Source organism: Chrysemys picta, chromosome 9 (genome assembly GCF_011386835.1).
Source record: "Chrysemys picta bellii isolate R12L10 chromosome 9, ASM1138683v2, whole genome shotgun sequence".
Taxonomy (NCBI): domain Eukaryota; kingdom Metazoa; phylum Chordata; order Testudines; family Emydidae; genus Chrysemys; species Chrysemys picta.
This window is the reverse complement of record NC_088799.1, coordinates 74490847-74510422: the sequence shown is the minus strand read 5'-3', so window position 1 is coordinate 74510422 and position 19576 is coordinate 74490847. Positions and strand designations below refer to the sequence as shown.

General features: G+C 39.3%; 1 long non-coding RNA gene across 1 annotated transcript; it reads right to left on the bottom strand.

Annotated features, from left to right (window-relative positions):
• Positions 1-11174: 11174 nt before the first annotated feature.
• Positions 11175-14138, bottom strand: LOC122173999 (uncharacterized). Its single transcript, XR_006175182.2, has 2 exons — positions 13158-14138; positions 11175-11763 (listed from the first exon to the last, which is right to left on the bottom strand). It is a non-coding gene; the product is annotated as an uncharacterized LOC122173999 (long non-coding RNA).
• Between the last annotated feature and the right edge of the window lie 5438 nt (positions 14139-19576).

Below are 19576 nucleotides of genomic sequence, written 5' to 3'. Positions count from 1 at the left end.
GGTGGGGGCCAAATGCAAGGTGGAGTGTCTTCTAGTAGAGTGAAGTCAGGTGTTACAAGTGAGGGCTGAATTTGGACCTCTGTATATGAATATGCATTTAACAAGTCAAAATTAGCAAGTCAGGAGCATATAAAATTGAAGTTAAAAGTCCCTTAAATTGTTTTAAACTGTAGATATTTCATATATTTTATGGAAGTAATATCTGTGCTCTGCATCCAAAGATGATTAAAGGGCTTTCAGTTGTGTTAACTGTACAAAAAGTGATGGTACCGCAGGTGCCCGGTATTTCAGCACATGTAAACTAGGAAATAACTGCAGTCTCTCTCATACTGACATATGTAATTCTTGGAAAATGTTGGCTTTTTCAATGGCAATCACTGTATTGGTTCTCATGTACCCTAATATGCCTGAATAATCGTATGACGTGATCCTTTTAATGTGCTGAAAAAAATTAAACTGGCAATGTTAAATGTCTCAACTGTATGTTTTAGAAATGTAAGAATGTAGAACTTAAATTTTGGTTAATTTTATCTTTGTAGGATAATTTTTTTAATATGAGGATAAACTTCTGCAAACTTTGTCTCTGAACTACGTAATAAATATAAGCAGAAAAAACAGGACATGCCATAATTTAAACGTTCCAAATATTCTTTTTTATATTATTGCTTTGCTTGCGCTAAAACAAAGTCAGAACACTTAAATTCCAGTATCTGCAACAAACATATTTCCATATGATTAAACAAAATGCATTTAACTACATCAAAAGCAAGGGCACACTGAGTTAAGACTACAACTGCACCCTTAATTAAAGCTCATTGTGCACATTGTGCCTATGGTTAGCTATTTACAATTAGATGGTAGTATTGTATTACAAGTGATCCTCAAAATTATGCCAGTACGAATCCATGTTAGTGACTGAGATAGTTTCCTTGTTCTGTGCAATGCTGGCAATTTGAAAAATCACAAAGGTCTAGGATCACGCTACAATGCCAGAGTCAGGTTGAATTCGCTAGTAAATGTAGGGTTTTTTGACAGCCTAAAGTTCTTTTCAGGCTAGATTCTACTCTCATTAACTTCTTTGGGATGAGGATCAGGGCCCTAGTTCTAAAAATGATTTTAAAAAGAGGAATACAGTTTTTAAAGTGTCTATAGTGAATTGCTATTAATTAAAACTGCTTTGGAAAATTAAAAAAAAATCTGGAAATGTTTAGCAACTATCAGTACAAGATTATTAAGACTGGAAGATAAAAAGGAAAACTACTTACCATTAATTGTATTTGTCATAGACTCCTCCTGCTGTCCTGCAACAGAAAGAGTTGGGACAGTTGGTAAATATAGCTACTTTTTAATCCAGTCAAGATGTTTTGCAATAAGCAGAAACAATTGTTCATACCTCTTCTAGTGGTCATCTAGTGAAGGGCTTCTGTACAGGAATAGGTCAAAGTTCTGCTTCTAATCAGGCAATCTGCAACCTTTGTGAAGAGATACTCAGCTATGAAACAGCTCCTTTCAATTTCCTGGCACTTAATTTTAGGCAGGAAGGTTAAACAGAGTCTAAGCTTGGTTCACCAAAGAATCCTGGGTGGCAAAGACACCAAGGAGCCAACAATACCATCCCTACTCTTTCTGATTTCCTTCTCTCACTATCCCTATCAGGAGAAGGGATAGTGAGAGAAGCAGCATCTTCTGTTCACAGGGCTTTGCCTTTAACAGGAGAATAAGGTGTAGAATGGAATATTCCATCTCTTCTGATCTCTCCCTCTGCTCTTGGATCCCGAAGATGAATCTGCTGTCTTGGTTCTTTCCATCTCCTCTGTCTGCCTTTTGACTGGTGTAAAAAAGAGGGAAATAAGAGAATTAGAAAGTAGAGTGGAGGAAGTTGATAGAGTGGAGAACTGCAGTGATGACGCCATACTTCCTGGTCAAGTTGATAAAAGAATTGAAGAGGGGCAAACTGGGGTTTAGTCAAAGGGATGAGGGGGCTCATTCATAATTCTTTTGTCAAAGCTTATTAACAAGTGGAGCCATAAGTCTGCCTCTGATTTTCTCTGTCATAGGATGGGAAAATATTTCTTCCCCTCCCCATCCCCCAGTTTGCAAACTCATTGCACTGGGCAACACTTTGTGTAAAGGTACTTTTACTGTATTCCATGCATAGTCAGTTTCCCTCTGTTGTTTGTATGGGACTTTCACACAACAACAAGAAAAAATAAACACTAAATAAATGTGATTTGAAAACCACCAAAAGTGGCAGAAGTAAATGAAACTCTTTTCAGTGTAGTTTTTGCATTGAATGGATGCCCTTTTCTTTAGAGTTTGCATAAGGTTAAAATAAAAGTAAAAATAAATAAACTAATAATTGTAATTCCTTTTCAAAAATTATTTATTTTTCCCTTGACTGTACAATAAATGTTGGAAATTCTAGTAACTTCTCATTTCTAGGACCAAAGAGTTTACCAAAGATTCCCATTCTCACACACCAATCTTGAATGTCATGTACAGAGCCATCTTTATATATCTTCAGACAAGCCACCAATCTTACCTTTTTTTCCATTTCCAAATCAGTTATGTAGCTGTCCAAATGACGTTAACTGTGGGTACAAATGGATGCAAGTACAAACTTGCACCCTCAGTTACTGCACCTTTAGTTCATGGGTACAAAAGCAGAGGCCAGCTTTTGGAAATCTCCCCAAATGATGTTTGCAGAACTGAAAGAATTTTCAATGAGGGGTGTTCAGAAGCTTGTGGGCCCCTTTTATACACAGCAAATATGCAAATGCATTCATTTTCTGCAAATGTTCATTTTGGTTGGTAACAAGGGTTTGGTTCGGGGCTGGCCTTACCATGAGGTGAAATGAGGTGGCTGCCTCAAGTCCCAGACTGTATGGGGGCGCCACTAGGACCCAGAGTGTAGAAAATTGTGTCCGCTGCTGGTGCATATGTATTCTCTCTGCTCTAGCTGTACAGAGATGGTGGAGTGCTGTGCTGGAGGAAGGGGGGTACAAGAGACATAACAGGCAGGCAGGAGAAAAGGTGAGAGGGAATAACAGAAAGCAGCAGGAGCTGCAGGGAGAGAGAGGATGAGGAGCCTCTTATGTACTTCTCTAACACCCCCAGGAGCCTGGACTGATTAACACCAATTTCTCAGGGAACTTCCTGCTGCTTCCCGGAACCCACTTGAGGAGAACAGGCAGTCAACTGAAGTACTAGGAGCCAGTTAGGCTACTAAAACGCTGCTATCTACCCACACTCAGGCCCCGTTACCAGCCTGCTTATTTGTCTTCTTCAATTGAGTATTGAGAACCACTATAGCTGGCACAGAACAGCAGTCATGAGTGACAGAAGAAAACGCCCCTCTGGGGCAGCATTCAGAAAAAGAAAGAAAGCAAAGGAAGCTTTTCGATCTAAGGAAGAAGCTCTCCTGTGATACATAGACACAAATGTTCACGGTGAGCCTTCCAGCCCCAGTGAGGATGTGAGTGGTGAGGCAATGCCTGATCTTCCACTTAGAGTGCAGGTGACCTGGCAGCTACTGCAACATCCATAGCCCCATCTCAAATGGATATAACAATGCACATTCCTGAAGAAAAGTGTAGATCAGAGAAGAGTATGGTAGAGGCGCAAGAAACAGCTGCTGCTGAGTTTAGTTCCTTAAGTCTAGATGATCCAGGACTGTGGAACCACTTGAGCAGTAGCCTGAGGGGCTTCCTTGTACTGCATGGGCCACAGCAAGTGAAAAACTTCATGTTGCCCAAAGACAATGAAAATAGAAGTTTCCATCCAACACATTACTGATGTGAAATCCCCAATGGTGACAAAGTGGAGAGGTCATGGCTTATGTACTCAAAAACCCAGAATGCTGCATACTGTTTTTGTTGCAAACTCTTCCAGTCTAATGTTCCAGCCACATGGGGTTCTACAGGAACAAAGGCCTGGAAAAATCTGGTTAGAAATCTGGCATGCCATGAGAAGGCAGCAAATCACCAGAGAGCATTCCATAGGTGGAAAGAGCTTGAGATGAGACTAAGGTTAAAGGCCACCATAGATGATCAGCATCAAGAGAAGATTGCATCCAAATCTCTTTACTGGCAAAATGTTCTGAAAAGGCTCATTGCCATTGTGAGAATGCTTGCTACCCAAAACCTAGCACTGCATGGCACTTCAGATCAACTGTATGTGCCAAACAATGGAAACTTCCTTAAAATTGTGGAGCTGATGGCTGAGTTTGATGTTGTACTCCAGGAGCATCTAAGAAGAGTCACCACCCAAGAAATGTATACACACCACTACCTTGGAAAAATAATTCAAAATGAGATCATACAGTTACTGACAACAAAAGTCAAACAGACGATTGTGGCAGATCTGAAGTCAGCAAGATATTACTCTTTTATTCTGGACTGCACACTTGACATCAGCCATATGGAACAAATGACTTTAATAGTGCGTTTTGTAACAACTACAGAACCTAGTGAAAATGTTCCTGCAATGGTGACTGTCAGAGAGCATTTTCTAGAATTTATTGACACTGATGATACTACAGGAGCTGGTATGACAAATGTGCTTCTTAAAAAGCTGGAAGATACGGGAATTGTGATAGCTGACATGAGAGGAAAGAACAGAGGAGTGCAGACACGGATCCCAGAGTTAAACACTTGAGCTTTTTTTGTCCCATGCAGTTCTCATTCATTGAACTTGGTGGTCAGTGATGCAGCATCAACTTCTAGTGAGGCTGCTGAATTTTTTTATGTAATTCAAAGCATCTGTGTATTTTTCTCTGCATCAACTCATCAATGGCAAATTTTAAAGCAACATCTGGGAACATCCTCTCTGACACTGAAACCACTGAGTGCCACACGATGGGAAAGTCGAGGGGAGGTGATAAAGCCTATCAAACACCAAATTGGGGAGATAGATGATACCATAGTTGTCATTATGGAGGATAATGCTATGACAGGAACTGTTCATGGGAGAACAGTGGCAGAGGGAAATGGAATCACCAGAAATATACATAGCTTCAAATTTCTGTGTGGCTTAGTGTTGTGGCATGATATACTGTTTGAAATAAATGTTGTAAGCAAGAGAATCCAAGGTGTTGACCTTGATATATCTGGAGCAATGGAACAACTGGACAAAGCAAAGTCATACCTACAGTCTTACCGGTTAGATGAGGGATTTCAAAATATTCTGAAGAGTGCACAGAAGTTGGCAGAGGAACTTCACACTGAAGCTATTTTCCTACTCATTCAAGAATACAAGAGTCACCAAAGAAGACATGTTGATTATGAGGCACGGAATAATCCCATAAGAGACCCCAAACAACAATTCAAAGTTGAATTTTTTAACCAGGTGCTAGACTGTGCAATACAATCAGCTGAAGAATGTTTCATGCAGCTCAAGGAACACAGCAGTATATTTGGGATGTTGTATGATATTCCAAAACTCCTCACTATACCTGAAGAAGACCTACACCAGCAATGTAGGGTACTAGAGACAGTGTTGACATATGATGACATGCACTATATTGATGCGAGAAATTTAGATGATGAACTGAAAGCCCTTTCAAGATACATTTCAGCAGGATCAACTTCAAAGGCTGTTCTGGAATATATGTGCACAAATAAGCTGACCACCTTCTTTCCAAATGCTTTTGTTGCTCTGTGCATACTTCTAACACTTCCTGTAACAGTTGCCAGTGGAGAACGCAGCTTCTCCAAGCTGAAGTTAATAAAAACACATCCACGCTCCACATTGACACAGGAGAGGCTGGTCGGCCTTGCAACCATCTCAATAGAGCATGAGTTGGCCCAGACTGTGGACCTTCAGGAAGCAGTTCAAATCTTTGCCACCAAGAAGGCACGGGAAGCACCACTTTGATTATTCAAACAGATAAAAATGCCAGTGTTTACTATGCAGACAAGAAAAGTCACATTTGCTGTTCAGGCGTTTGAAAGTTAAGTGTTACTTAAAATTTTTGAACAAGGCATTTTAAGTTGTTAGTTCTCCTTTATTGGGGTAGGTAGCAGAGCAGTAGTATGAGAGGAGTAGAACAGGAAGAAGCAGAATTGAGACCTTTCAAAGTTTTGGCTCAAGCAAGGGAGGATGGGGGCATCATTTGAGCTCCTCAGGTGCCTCAGGTGCCAAAATGTTGTGGGCTGGCCCTGGTTTGGGTATCCTACCATTTGGCAATCCTCCCAACTCCCATTAAAATGGAAGAGGATGCTCAACTCACAGGACATACAACTTGCAAGTTTCAGTCTTTCTGCACAATGAGTCACGAGAACAGCATTAGAAGCTTTTATAGTGCATCTTTGAGTATCTATGCCCCGATGAAGGAGGTTACAACATTGGGACTGCAGATGAGCAAACATTGGGACATTATTTTCAAAAAATGTGGATTCTGGAGAGACCACTCTTTGAGTAATAGCATATGCCCAGAAGCTGCATGTGAAGCTTTTTCTCACTGTAGCAGATGTAATTTCAGTCATCAGAGAGGCTAATCATTAGCATTACCACTCTATTATGGCCTAAACCTTAGTTCAAACTTTCAGCTAGTTTTATATGGAGATCCAAATGTAAAGTTTAATGCTGGAGTATCAAGGAAGAACTTTGAAATCTTAACATCTTTGCATTTTTTTTACCCTCCATAAAGGCAATCAGCATTTTTCCTCAAAGACTAATCTACATTTCTTCATACTGCATTGATATTAGGTTCATGAGCACTTCATTGATTTCTAATTTGCCCTTCCAAGAATAGTTTTAAATGTCAAAGTACTAGCAAATGAGATTTAGGGAACTGATAAGCTTCAGAGAAGGAATCTGTTGTTAAGTCCTCATTAGCTAACAACTCCTGAAAAATATTGACAAACGAAGATACAGAGCTTTTATGTCTCAACCCAACCTAATAAGCCACACATTCTTTTGCAGAAAGGTAATATACTGAAGTAGTGAATAAATATAAAGGCCATTTGCAATAGTTTACTTTATATACAAATGCAGATTCCAAATTTTTACATTTTATAACTATCTTCTGTCACTCCTTTGTTAACAATATTGTTCCACCAAGTGACAAATATGCTTATTTAGATGCTTTGGAAGTTGTCTTTTCACTGTAATTGTCATTTGGCACAAAGCCGTACAAACTACAATGATGGATATCCTTGAAAGACTGAAAGGTGTGTTTGTGAATGAAGCTAGTGAGATGAATTGTAAAAAGCCCTAAGGTTCAATAGCCATCTTGCATTCCATTAAGATATAACATGCATGTCATTCACATTACAAATTTAGTATTTGAAAATATATGCTTGAAAAACATGATAAAAATACTGTTTGAATGTTCCTTTATGTGTCTTATTACTTACCTCAAGTTTTAAGATGAATCCTATTTACAGCTATTTGAATAAAAGCATACTGAAAAACTGTGTCTCAACAGTAGAGCAAGTTGCATTGTCTCTGGTGCCCTGTGCATATCTGCAGATGGGCATACCTGTATCGTCCTATAAGACACGTAGCTATGCTACTGACTAGTATATACCCACATGTTAAAGTGACATCCTGTATATATTTTCCTGTCATCCATGGAAGTTTTAGTCACTGTAGGGTGACCAGACAGCAAATGTGAAAAATCGGGACGAGGTGGGGGGTAATAGGCGCCTATATAAGAAAAAGACCCAAAAATCGGGACTGTCCCTATAAAATCAGGACATCTGGTCACCCTAAGTCACTGTGACAGCACTGCTTTCCCATTAAGTGTTGTCTTCCTTAAATTGTCCATGCAAGGGATCTTGGTTTGGAGCAGGTAGGTTAGTGCACAGCATATTTCTATTAGTAATGTAATAAATTTATATTTCTTGTGTAATGTAACAATCATAATATAAGAATCAATAGTGAACACTCCCAGTTTAAAATCTATAGCTATGCACAGCACAAACACTTTCCTTTAGAAAAGCATGGGTGTACACAAGCTGCTAGAATAAGGAAATGCTACTCAAAAATGGTGAATAAACATATTTACATATAATGTAGTTTGTTAAACTCCCAAGAAAACTGACACACCTGATTGGTTTCAAACTCCCTCCCCACACAAACAATGAATCAAATGCCAAGACAATATAGGCCACTCTGAATATATTACATATACGTTGTGCATTTTGGAAATAGAGAATGGTGCCTTTATGCGAGCACAGGCATGTGTTGTGTTGCAACGCAGGCATCTGTGCTTGAAACCTTGACCATTATAGGTCTACTATAGGTTTTGACACTGGTATCAATGGGCGCTTCTGAGGAACCTAAGTCAATAATGCCCTAATTTTAGCAGCTACTCCTGTTCAATGTTTGCAAATACAGAGGGCACTCAGAGAGAAACTGGTGAGTTACTACTATACAACAGATGTGAGCCACTCAGAAGGTGTGCATCCAGGGCCGACCTTGGGATTTATGGGGCCTGGGCCCTATGCAGTATTATTAAACTGGTGCCCCTATGCCCGACGGCAACCCGGTTCGCATGTGTATTTTAGATAAGGGTGATCTTTTGAAGGATTTATTTAAAAAACTATATGTCTGAAGATCCAAGCATTTAAGGCTAAAGATGAATACTCAGACTGTGCATCTAAAAATCTATGCAAGGGTTTTTTAGAGATCTGATTTTATAATCTTCAGCAACACACTAATGAAATATTTTTAAAGCAAATTTTAAACTAAGGTCCTGTAGAGGTGTTCTGAGTAAATATTACAGTAATGAACAACTGTTTTTGTCAGTAAATTCAGAAACTGACAGTCTATACCTGGGGGTTGGCAAATGCCCGTTAAATGACTTCATTACCACTTGAATGGCTCTTTAACAGTTTCAGTGTTGTGCTAATAGGTCTGGCAGGCTGGAAGACTTTTTCACTTTTAAATACTAGATCCCCTCCAGAGGAAGACTCACCAGGCTGCAACAGCCAGCTGTGGTGGGAGCCTGCAGGAAGGGTCAGAAGAGGGCTAGGAAGCGAGTGGGCACTAAGACCCAGTGGGGCCCCAAGTTTTCGGGTGCCCTACGCAGCTGCGTATGCCTAAAGACGGCCCTGCGTGCATCCCTTGCAAGACATACAGCCCAGCTGTATACGGGGCTGTCTGTGCAGCAGGATACTTCTATCTTCCCCTAACTCCCAGGAAAAGTGCTCCCAAAGATAATGGAGTAGGCTCCTCCTCTGCTGTTCCATGGCTTTGTGATGGAGAAGACTTTCCCTTCTTCTTTTTCATTCCCCAGACCACCTACTAGGGCTTCGTGCAGGATTTGGGCCTAAGAACATAAAAAGTGATCATCAATGAAAAATTATTTTCATAAACACCTTCTAGTGTTTTAGTTATATCCATTTCTTTCTTAATGAAATTTGTTTTCAGTCTTTTTATCCATGATAAAGAATAATATTTACCCACTGAACCGTAATGCACTTAATGTTTGTGAGGTGCTTAGATACTATGTGATAAGTCTAAATAACTGGCCTGAATTTCAGACCTACTGAGCTCCTACAACGCTCATTGTGGCAAAAAGAGAATTGTGAGTGCTCAGCAACTCTGAAAATCAGGCCACTGGGGGTCAATTTAGGAGACCTCTCTTTTGAAAAAGGTAGCTGTAGCTCTGTCTGCAGAAGTCTGTCTTAGGCCATTGTGGAAAAAAATTGAAATGCAGGATTTTAAATAAAATACTGACTCATGATGAAACATGACATTTTATATTCTCATCTCAGTGAAAGCAATGAAAATAATAATAAAAAAACCCCTTATATTTAGTACATGCAACTGGATTGCTAGTTGCTAGTTGCATCATAACCTAAACTACTTCTGATTTTGTTGGACAATTGGCATAGGCATCTTACCCACCCATCCTTTATGTGGAGAGTGGAGGTAGGAGGAGTACAGGAAACAAATTATGTTCTCTGATAAAGGATAAAAGTTCTCTTCAGGGCTCATTATCAATAAAAAGGAACTTTATTACTTTGAGCCGCAATTGGAAATATAATGAGATATTAATATATCTTCCACTATGTGATGTTATCTAAGTCACTGATGATAACTGATATTTATGCACTAAAATTTCTCCACACTAGAGTTGGTCTCTTGTGATTTTTGGAGTATTTTTTTCAGACATTTGGCTCCAGCAATATGCCTGAAGATATACGCACTGTTTTTGTAAGGACTTTAAGCTTGGGCCAAAATAAAACTGAAGCTTGTAGATTCTGGTTAATAAATCCTTTTTAAGGCATCATCTTCTTCCTTTGGCTTTCAGCCAGTGGTTCAGTTCTGGGGAAATGAAGAGTGTGCTGGCCTTAAAAGCTAATTGCTGTCTTTTTCCTTCCCCCAGTCGCACACAAACTTATAAGGACTTTCTGGCTTTCCGATAAATTCTCCATGATTATGATTATAGTATCTCTGCCAGCCTAATATGAAGTTTTTTCCCTACTAGAAATACACTAGAATCTGCCTATATAGATGGACCATCCTTTGTATTTAAATCCAAAATCCCTATATTTCCCCCTAAATCTGAGGCCTGAGTCTCTACTGCTAATACAGATGCACAATATTCTGTTATGAATCTGGTTTGCTAGAACAGTCAGAGACGAGACTGAACCAAAACCCAAGAGCAAACCCTCCCACCCCCCTCCCACCCAAGATGGGGAACTTCACCACTGAAATTGACAGGTCAAGGCCATCTATACTATCAATCTACCTTTAATTGAACTGAGATGCTGTATACTTATTTAACTCATCTGTCATACTTCTCAGTCTTTATCAGAGTGGAAGAGAAGGGAGCTTAGAAGATGGACCTTCCCTGGGCATTGAGCACTGTATTGTTCAATAGCTCCAGCAATTCTAAGAGAATTTGTAGTTAACAAATGAGACAATTCCAGAGATTTAGGCCAGTTTTTCCTCCAAAGTTTATGAAGCTCTACTAAATAGTAATTTGGAATAACTGAAACAAAAACAAGGTGGGTGAACTGACGTGCTGATGTGATGAAAACATTGCAGGACTGAGATTTCTGATGTGTAGTACAACAGGTTGAAAATTGGTTTTAAGCTAAATGGAAATTTGTACAAAAATCTATTTTCACTGAAAAATAGTTTGTTTTTACACACACACACACACACACACACACACACACACACACACACACACACACACACACACACACACACACACACACACACACACACACACACACACAAGCAATTTAAAAGGTTTGCTTTCCTGACCAGCTCTAATTCACAGATGTAATATTTACATATTCTGCCAGGTGGAGTCAGCAGCAACAAGGGCCGGGTTCAGTATCCAGAGGTTCCTTTTCAACAATACAACACAAAACCAGCTCGCCTTGGCCAGTGTAGCCCCAGAGTTCAGAGGCTCATCTGCAGAGTTCACCTCCCACCCTGTGTGGAGAGGGCGGGCGGTAAGGAGGCACCTTACACACTCCACTGTTTGGGCACTTGTTCATTGCCCCAACGGCTGATGGTCGCACCTCTCTGTAGGGCTCTGCTCTGGCCCTCTCCACCAGTCACCCTGATGGCTGCTTACTGGACCTCTCAGCCATCCGCCCTGCTGGCCACGCCTTTCCACCAGCCTCCCGTCTGGCCACTTGCCAAGGTATCTTCAGGGCCCCTGCACTTAACACAGCTTTCAGTGATTTCAGCTGTTAATGGGGGAACATCACTGCTGGTGTACACTGGCCAATCTCTTGCAATAGAGACACTGTCCCAAAGTATAAGAGGGGTAGCTGTGTTAGTCTGGATCTGTAAAAAGCAACAGAGAGTCATGTGGCACCTTTAAGACTAACAGATGTATTGGAGCATAAGCTTTCATAGGTGAATGCCCACTTCGTCAGATGTATGTAATACTTAGACCTAGGTATCAGTGATTTCAGCTCTGCAGCATGTAACAAGACTCCCAATTGAGTTTAAATTAGCTTTTATTATCATGGAGAGAGGATTAACTGGTGTTCATGGTCCATGCCACTAGATACAAGTACCTGTTCCCACCCTTTCTAAACTCATTGGGCTTTGGAACCCATGTCCCTTGCCTAGCGAGTGCCATTGAGTTGAGGGTAAGTCCCTCCATCGGGGTAGGCCAGGTACAGTTTTGCTGACCTCGGTTCACACCACAAGGATAACTCCTGCCCCAATAACAAGGAGACTGGGGATCCAACACCAGCCACAAGTGATCATTTGGGCAAGCAATCCCATTATGCTGAGCACCTAGGCAGGGTGGGTGTGTCCATGCAAATGAGATAAGCTCCTGAAATCTTTTTCCACAGCTCACCACTAGATGTCAGGGGAGAGCTCATTCAGACTCTGCTTACATCTGGATTGATTCATTTTAGTTGCGAGTGCATATGTGCGTGCACGCTGTCTGGGACAAAGAGGAGTCACAAACTTAGGACTTGCCTGAAGTTGGTGAAATCACGGGTTATAGAAATATTCAAAAATTGCCTCATGAAGCAAAGAAAAGCAGACAATGTCACAGACTTACATAAAACAAGTAGATCTGAGACACAAGAGTAAAAACATACTTAGAAAATTAAGTCCAATTGAAAAATGATGCTATTCATACGAAACCATGGATACATAATATAAATCTGAATTTATATTATACAGTTTGTATTGCATTATGTGGTTACTATTCATAAATTTATTGTCCACATTAAAGTATGCAATGTATTAGTGCAAATAACAAAGCTGTTTCCCCCATCAGGTGACACCACAATTTCAGCTGGCAAAGCCTCTCTGACTTCACATAACTTAGTAGCTTTCCCAGATAAAATAATGTGGTGAGCTAGCATAGCATGAAGAAGTTAAGTATCTGTGAAGTTCATGGACTGGTGAAGAGGGAGGACCAATTTGCCAGCATCTGAATTACTGACAGACTGAATGACCCATGTCTAGGCTTGTCATGTTATTTTACATTACAAATTGTAACATGATCCAATGGAACATAACTTGACACAACCTAAAAAAAAAAATTACTTCTGTAGTAGATGGAGAGATTTTTCAAGGTTACAAGTGTCTGATTGATCTGCAAAAGCTGAACAGCAACAACTATAGTGACCTTTAGCTGGCACTTATTGGTAAGGCTAAGAAGTCAACCATTAGCCTTAACATCACTCAGCATTAAGTTTTCTGATACTTACCAGTGCAACTACATCTCCCAGTCTACCCAAAGTATAAATCTTAGTTCTCACTATGACAGCACTTTCCCTTATTCACTATGTTTCCAATTTCCATTCCAGATCCATTAGTTTTGTGTCACACTTATTCACTGAGCATGGAGGGAGGGAGCCTTAAATACAAGACAAGGACAAAAATGTTATTTAAATTTTTTAGAAAAAGAAATGTAGTCATTTTTCCTCCTGGGAAATCCCTCTGCATTCTACTTGAACCCCAGAAAAAACTTTTTTTTTTTTTGCTTTGCACTCTTACCTTGGGGTAGATTGGAGAAATAAGGAAGTGGTTCATTTAGGCAGGCACGGAGGGGAGCACAGGCTTCCAAGGCCAATGCTATACATTCATCAGATCCCAGTGTATTTCGAGGGACTTATTAAACCACTTACTGAAAATTGGCCAGCAGTTACTCTTAATATGGCCGAATTACTTGGCTGTTTGGAAAATTAAAACCCAGCTGAGCTGATGAAGTTTAAAGTCAGCTGCTGTGCATCTTTTTTCACCTTAAGTTTCATTAGAAGTTTCAACACATGACTTAAAGGTCTTTTCCTTCTTGATAAATACATACAAAACCATTAGTGTCAATCAGAGTCACGCATGTATAGCAGGGAGAAAAGGTATTTTAGTTATACATGTCTACCAGACACTGGCATCCTAGATTATTGAGTCAAAGATCTGCAAAGATTTACAATATATATTAGATTCATGTATATGCTATTCTAAAGGAGAGTAACAAAACACACATTAACTTTATAGACTTTGGAGCATTTATGCCCTAATGTCTAAATTACAGCCTAAGGGGGGAAAAAGACTAAAATAATGCATATGAATAAATATGCATTTGCTCATTCCTAACGCACATGGTTTAGTCTGTCATTTACCATTCAATATTGTTGTAGCCATATTGGTCCCAGAATATTAAACACACAAGGCAGATGAGGTAATAGCTTTTATTGGCCCAGCTTCTGTTGGTGAGAGAGACAAGCTTTTGAGCTTACAGAGGAACTGAGGAAGAGACCTGAAGAAGACTCTCCTTCAGGACCTGAGGAAGAGCTCTGTGTAAGCTCTAAAGCTTGTCTCCCTCATGAATAGAAGTTGGTCCAAGAAAAAATATTGCCTCATCCACCTTGTCTATCTACCATACACACATTTTCATCCATAACTTTTCCTTTCATATACCTATTGTAGAAAATGAAATTAACATAAAATAATGTTTAATTTAGGAATGTGATTTTAAAAAATGTTAAATTGGACTACCACTTTACCCCAACTCACTGTTTTCACACAATTATTTTAATGCGCTGTTTATATATATCAGTGTGTGCACAAATGTGCATACTGTCTATAAAATAAGTTTACCTCAGGCTTGTTGCTGACAGAGTTTTGTTGTAAAAACTTTTGATGAATAGACAGCATCTAATTCTTAAGCAATAAAAAAACAACGAAGTTACTTGCAATCATTATTCCAAATGGAAAAATTAATTGTAAATAACTGGAAGTCAATTAAGGCTGGGTTCTGCCGGGTAATGCAAATCTTTTATAGTTTTGTTTCAGTTAACTGCCTCATTAATGATTTATAGATGTGTATACAGCTGTGGGAACCATAGCATTATCTAATGCACTCAGAGAATAATTACATATGAAAAGAACTACACAGCTCAAGGGAAAATCTCTGAAATTGCTTACTGCCTTAACTTCAACCATATTAAAATGCAAAGCATTTAGAAATAGACTGTGATGTTTTATCATGTTTTTGAGTCATAAGGTTGCCAGTTTTTAAAAGGAAATTAGAATTTTCCCCTATAAGAAAATGTTTGCATACTTCTCTAATACACAGTATGCAAAAACATCAAGGTTTAACAAAGAAAGTAAGCAATTTAAGAGCCCAATTCATAAAACATTTCCATTCCCTTTGTTCATCTGTTATGTGAAAGAATGAGAAATTTATGCAGTAAAACATTTTCTAAGGTATAAGCCTACATACTTTTGATTTATGTGCATCCACAGGTAATTTTGGAAAGAATGGAAGCCAGGAAATGCACTCATGTCTGTAGCCATTTTTTGAAGACTATGTTAGTATACTGTAACATATTCTTTTTGCTCCAAGAATTTGTTCCATTTCTTACAGGACAATAGACTAGGCAGTTGCACATTTTGTCTGTGATGTGTGTAGGCAGCAACAGGGTACACCAGAAAAATTGCTGTGCCTGCAGCACCAAATGGGCACTCTTTGTGCCTGATTTTCCTCTCACACCAGTGGAAATCAGGGTTTTCTGGTTTTCTTACTGATGGCTTTTCTGGTTTTCAAAAATTATCACAGTACAGACAGACAGATACCATTGAGTTGCATACTTAGTAAGGCATTTGATACCGTCTCGCATGATATTCTTATCGATAAACTAGGCAAATACAATTTAGATGGGGCTACTATAAGGTGGGTGCATAACTAGCTGGATAACCGTACTCAGAGAGTTGTTATTAATGGTTCCCAATCCTGCTGGAAAGGCATAACAAGTGGGGTTCCGCGGGGGTCTGTTTTGGGACCGGCTCTGTTCAATATCTTCATTAACGACTTGGATATTGGCATAGAAAGTACGCTTATTAAGTTTGCAGATGATACCAAACTGGGAGGGATTGCAACTGCTTTGGAGGACAGGGTCATAATTCAAAATGATCTGGACAAATTGGAGAAATGGTCTGAGTTAAACAGGATGAAGTTTAACAAAGACAAATGCAAAGTGCTCCACTTAGGAAGGAAAAATCAGTTTCACACATACAGAATGGGAAGAGACTGTCTAGGAAGGAGTACGGCAGAAAGGGATCTAGGGGTTATAGTGGACCACAAGCTAAATATGAGTCAACAGTGTGATGCTGTTGCAAAAAAAGCAAACATGATTCTGGGATGTATTAACAGGTGTGTTGTGAGCAAGACACGAGAAGTCATTCTTCTGCTCTACTCTGCTCTGGTTAGGCCTCAGCTGGAGTATTGTGTCCAGTTCTGGGCACCGCATTTCAAGAAAGATGTGGAGAAATTGGAGAGGGTCCAGAGAAGAGCAACAAGAATGATTAAAGGTCTTGAGAACATGACCTATGAAGGAAGGCTGAAAGAATTGGGTTTGTTTAGTTTGAAAAAGAGAAGACTGAGAGGGGACATGATAGCAGTTTTCAGGTATCTAAAAGGGTGTCATAAGGAGGAGGGAGGAAACTTGTTCACCTTAGCCTCTAAGGATAGAACAAGAAGCAATGGGCTTAAACTGCAGCAAGGGAGGTCTAGGCTGGACATTAGGAAAAAGCTCCTAACTGTCAGGGTGGTTAAACACTGGAATAAATTGCCTAGGGAGGTTGTGGAATCTCCATCTCTGGAGATATTTAAGAGTAGGTTAGATAAATGTCTATCAGGGATGGTCTAGACAGTATTTGGTCCTGCCATGCAGGCAAGGGACTGGACTCGATGACCTCTTGAGGTCCCTTCCTAGAATCTATGAATCTATGCATGAAGGGTCTTGCTCTACATGGCCAACTAGAGATCTGAGTTCTACCCCCAAGTTCTGTAAGTGACCTGTTGTGATCTTAGGCAATTACCTTACCCCCATTTTAAAGAAGAGGAAAATGCGGCAGAGAGGAGTAAATCATTTTGAGATCTATGGATGAAGAAAGCTACAGAATAGCTGGGCATTATTATTATGGTAGTGAAGTCACAGGATTTAGAGTCAGACACAGATCTCTGGAGACCTGTTCTCCTTGTCTTTTGTGGTATATATTACCTCTCTCAACTCTTCTGAATTGTGTATGCCCCCAATGAATCCACCTCTGACTCCCGTCCTTTTAGCACAAAGAAGAGGATTTCACTAATGAGAAAATCTGAAACATAAGTGTATTGGATCTTAATTTTGCTTTTTGTGGGTGTGCAAGAGAAAAAATAAATAATACAAATATAAAAGCATAGGAAACCTAAACAGAGAAGCATCTTGTGCCAGGAAAAATACTGAAATACTCCAAAGTACTCTGTATATTTTTTGTTGGAGGTAATTGTTTTGTTTGCAGAGCAATACCCCACTTTTCAGTGTGTGAAACCTGTTTCTCCAGTGCACAGAAATGCATGAATGACTGGGCGTAACAATCAGATAAGGTGGCTAATGCTGGACAAGATCACCCAAGAAGATAAAGAAGAAATGGGAATTAATTTTGTCCATGTGTGGCTGGGATTTTAAATTTAAAGTGAATGAGACCCACAATAGGATTTCCCTCAGTTATTTCAATACAAACATGGCACCTATTAAAAACAATTTGCTTATACTGCAATAGCAGGCAGATAGAAAAGATGTATTAGTCATCTAACGCTAATTTTTATAGCGCATCTTTTCCATTGGAAATGCCACAGCCTGTCAAAATTAAATCACAAGATAAATTATGGTAAATGGTAATGGTCACAACTTTTATTAATTAAATATGGTAACATATAATCAGCATAATACATGTGCCCCAACCAGAGCTGAACACACTGATGGCTCTCATAATAATAAAATAATCAGTGATGGACTCTAATCAGAATCATCAATGCAAATACTTACACATTTTGGAAAGGAATGAAAAATCTAGGCCTGAACCCAAACTTGAATTTAAAAATTAGGGTCTCTCTCCATAAGTTTCAACCAGGACCACATATCTGACTTCCCCACCTCTCCAAAATAACTACACTAATTACCTCATCTGGATTACGCCTGGTTGTCTCAGATTTCCACTAGGGTATCCCCAGAAATTCATAGCTGTAGGTACACCGTTTCTGGGTATGCCGTAAAACAAACAATTAGTTACTTATCCTGCAGTGTAAATGGATAGTAGGATCAGATGGAATACAGGCCTTGCAGTGCCTAACTTGCATGGCTCCCCTACTGGGCTCCAGCTGTCACCGGATCTCGTCTCCTGCTTCTGTGTAGGGAAGCACTTTGGGGAGACAGTCTCCACTGCTTCTATGGCAATAAAGAAAATACATTATGGTGATATTCATCATAAGTGGGTTGGGTCTGTGTCTTTATGTCAGTGTTTTAGTGAACACGGATAACTGTGGAAAATTTGAAATATTTATATACTTCAGTTACAGGGGATCCAAGAAAAAATGAAATTTTAAGAAGAGAGGGATTTTATAGTGTTTAGAAAATAAAAATTGTTGGCAAACCTGGTGAAATAGTTATCTAGAAACTCAAACTGAACCTTTCAGATGGTTAAAAATATGGTAAGATAATGTGAGTTCTACAGAGTTATACACAGTTTTAAGTGTAAAAGTAACAACATAACCTTAACTAAGTAGGTAATAGGGCATCTCCTTTACATGAACATCGTATACACAAAATTATACATCTTGAAAAGGAGCACACTGCGTGTAGAAACCCTATAAGCACCACATTAACAGCATGACTTTGCAATCTGTACACAAGCAGCTAGGTTTTTAGGATTATGCCACTCCAGAACTTTTGTCAATATTAAACATTAAATTAAAGTAGGTGTGCACTGCAGGGCCACCTGCTATTTTCCCATTTAATTAAAATGGAAAAAGCATGGGTACTTTAAACTGCATCTCCGTCTTTCTTCAATACTCTGACACCAACAGCATGCTACCCCTATGTAAGAATACAAGAAAATATAAAAGATAGAAGCTACTTAACCTTTCACAGAATGAACATACATCTCTAAACAAATTCGTCTAATGCATGTTGAACATCATGTAATTACATCTTTTAGTGCAGCAAGTCATAGATTTCCCTGTGATAGCTGCTATTATATAATGGGAGGGAGTTGAGAGTACTACTGTGAAAAATTACTAATTTTCATCTTGAAACCAAAAGTGAGATTTTTTTTTCTATTTCACATATTGTTCTATTTTCCACCAGTGAACTGAGATTTTTGTGGCCAAAATCAGCAACTTTCTGTCTCTTCTCTTGATCTTGAATTTTCATGAATTTCCTGATATGATTTTTCACAAGGGAAGGGACCAATTTTGAAGGAAAACTCCCCCCACAAGTTTTCACGAAATTGTCATTTTCTATTTGCAGAAATGGCCTTTGACTTTATGAAATTTAAAGGAACAAAATGTTCATTTTTTTCAACACAAAACCTTAACTATATAAGGTTTCCCCATCAATATATATCTTCAGGAGTCAACTCTAGTGATTTGATGTGAAATTACATTGACGTCAAAAGCACAATGGAGGAACAATCTATTGAGACATTTTGTTTCCAAAAAATAAATGCTCCCCTTGTGCTCTGCCTCATCAAAAGGTACCTCCTCAAGCACGTCTTGAACCTTGTTGGGGTCCCCAAATAGTGTAATCATGATTTCAGCCACATCACAATGGGAGTTGCCATGGATCTCAATATCCTATCAGCTGCA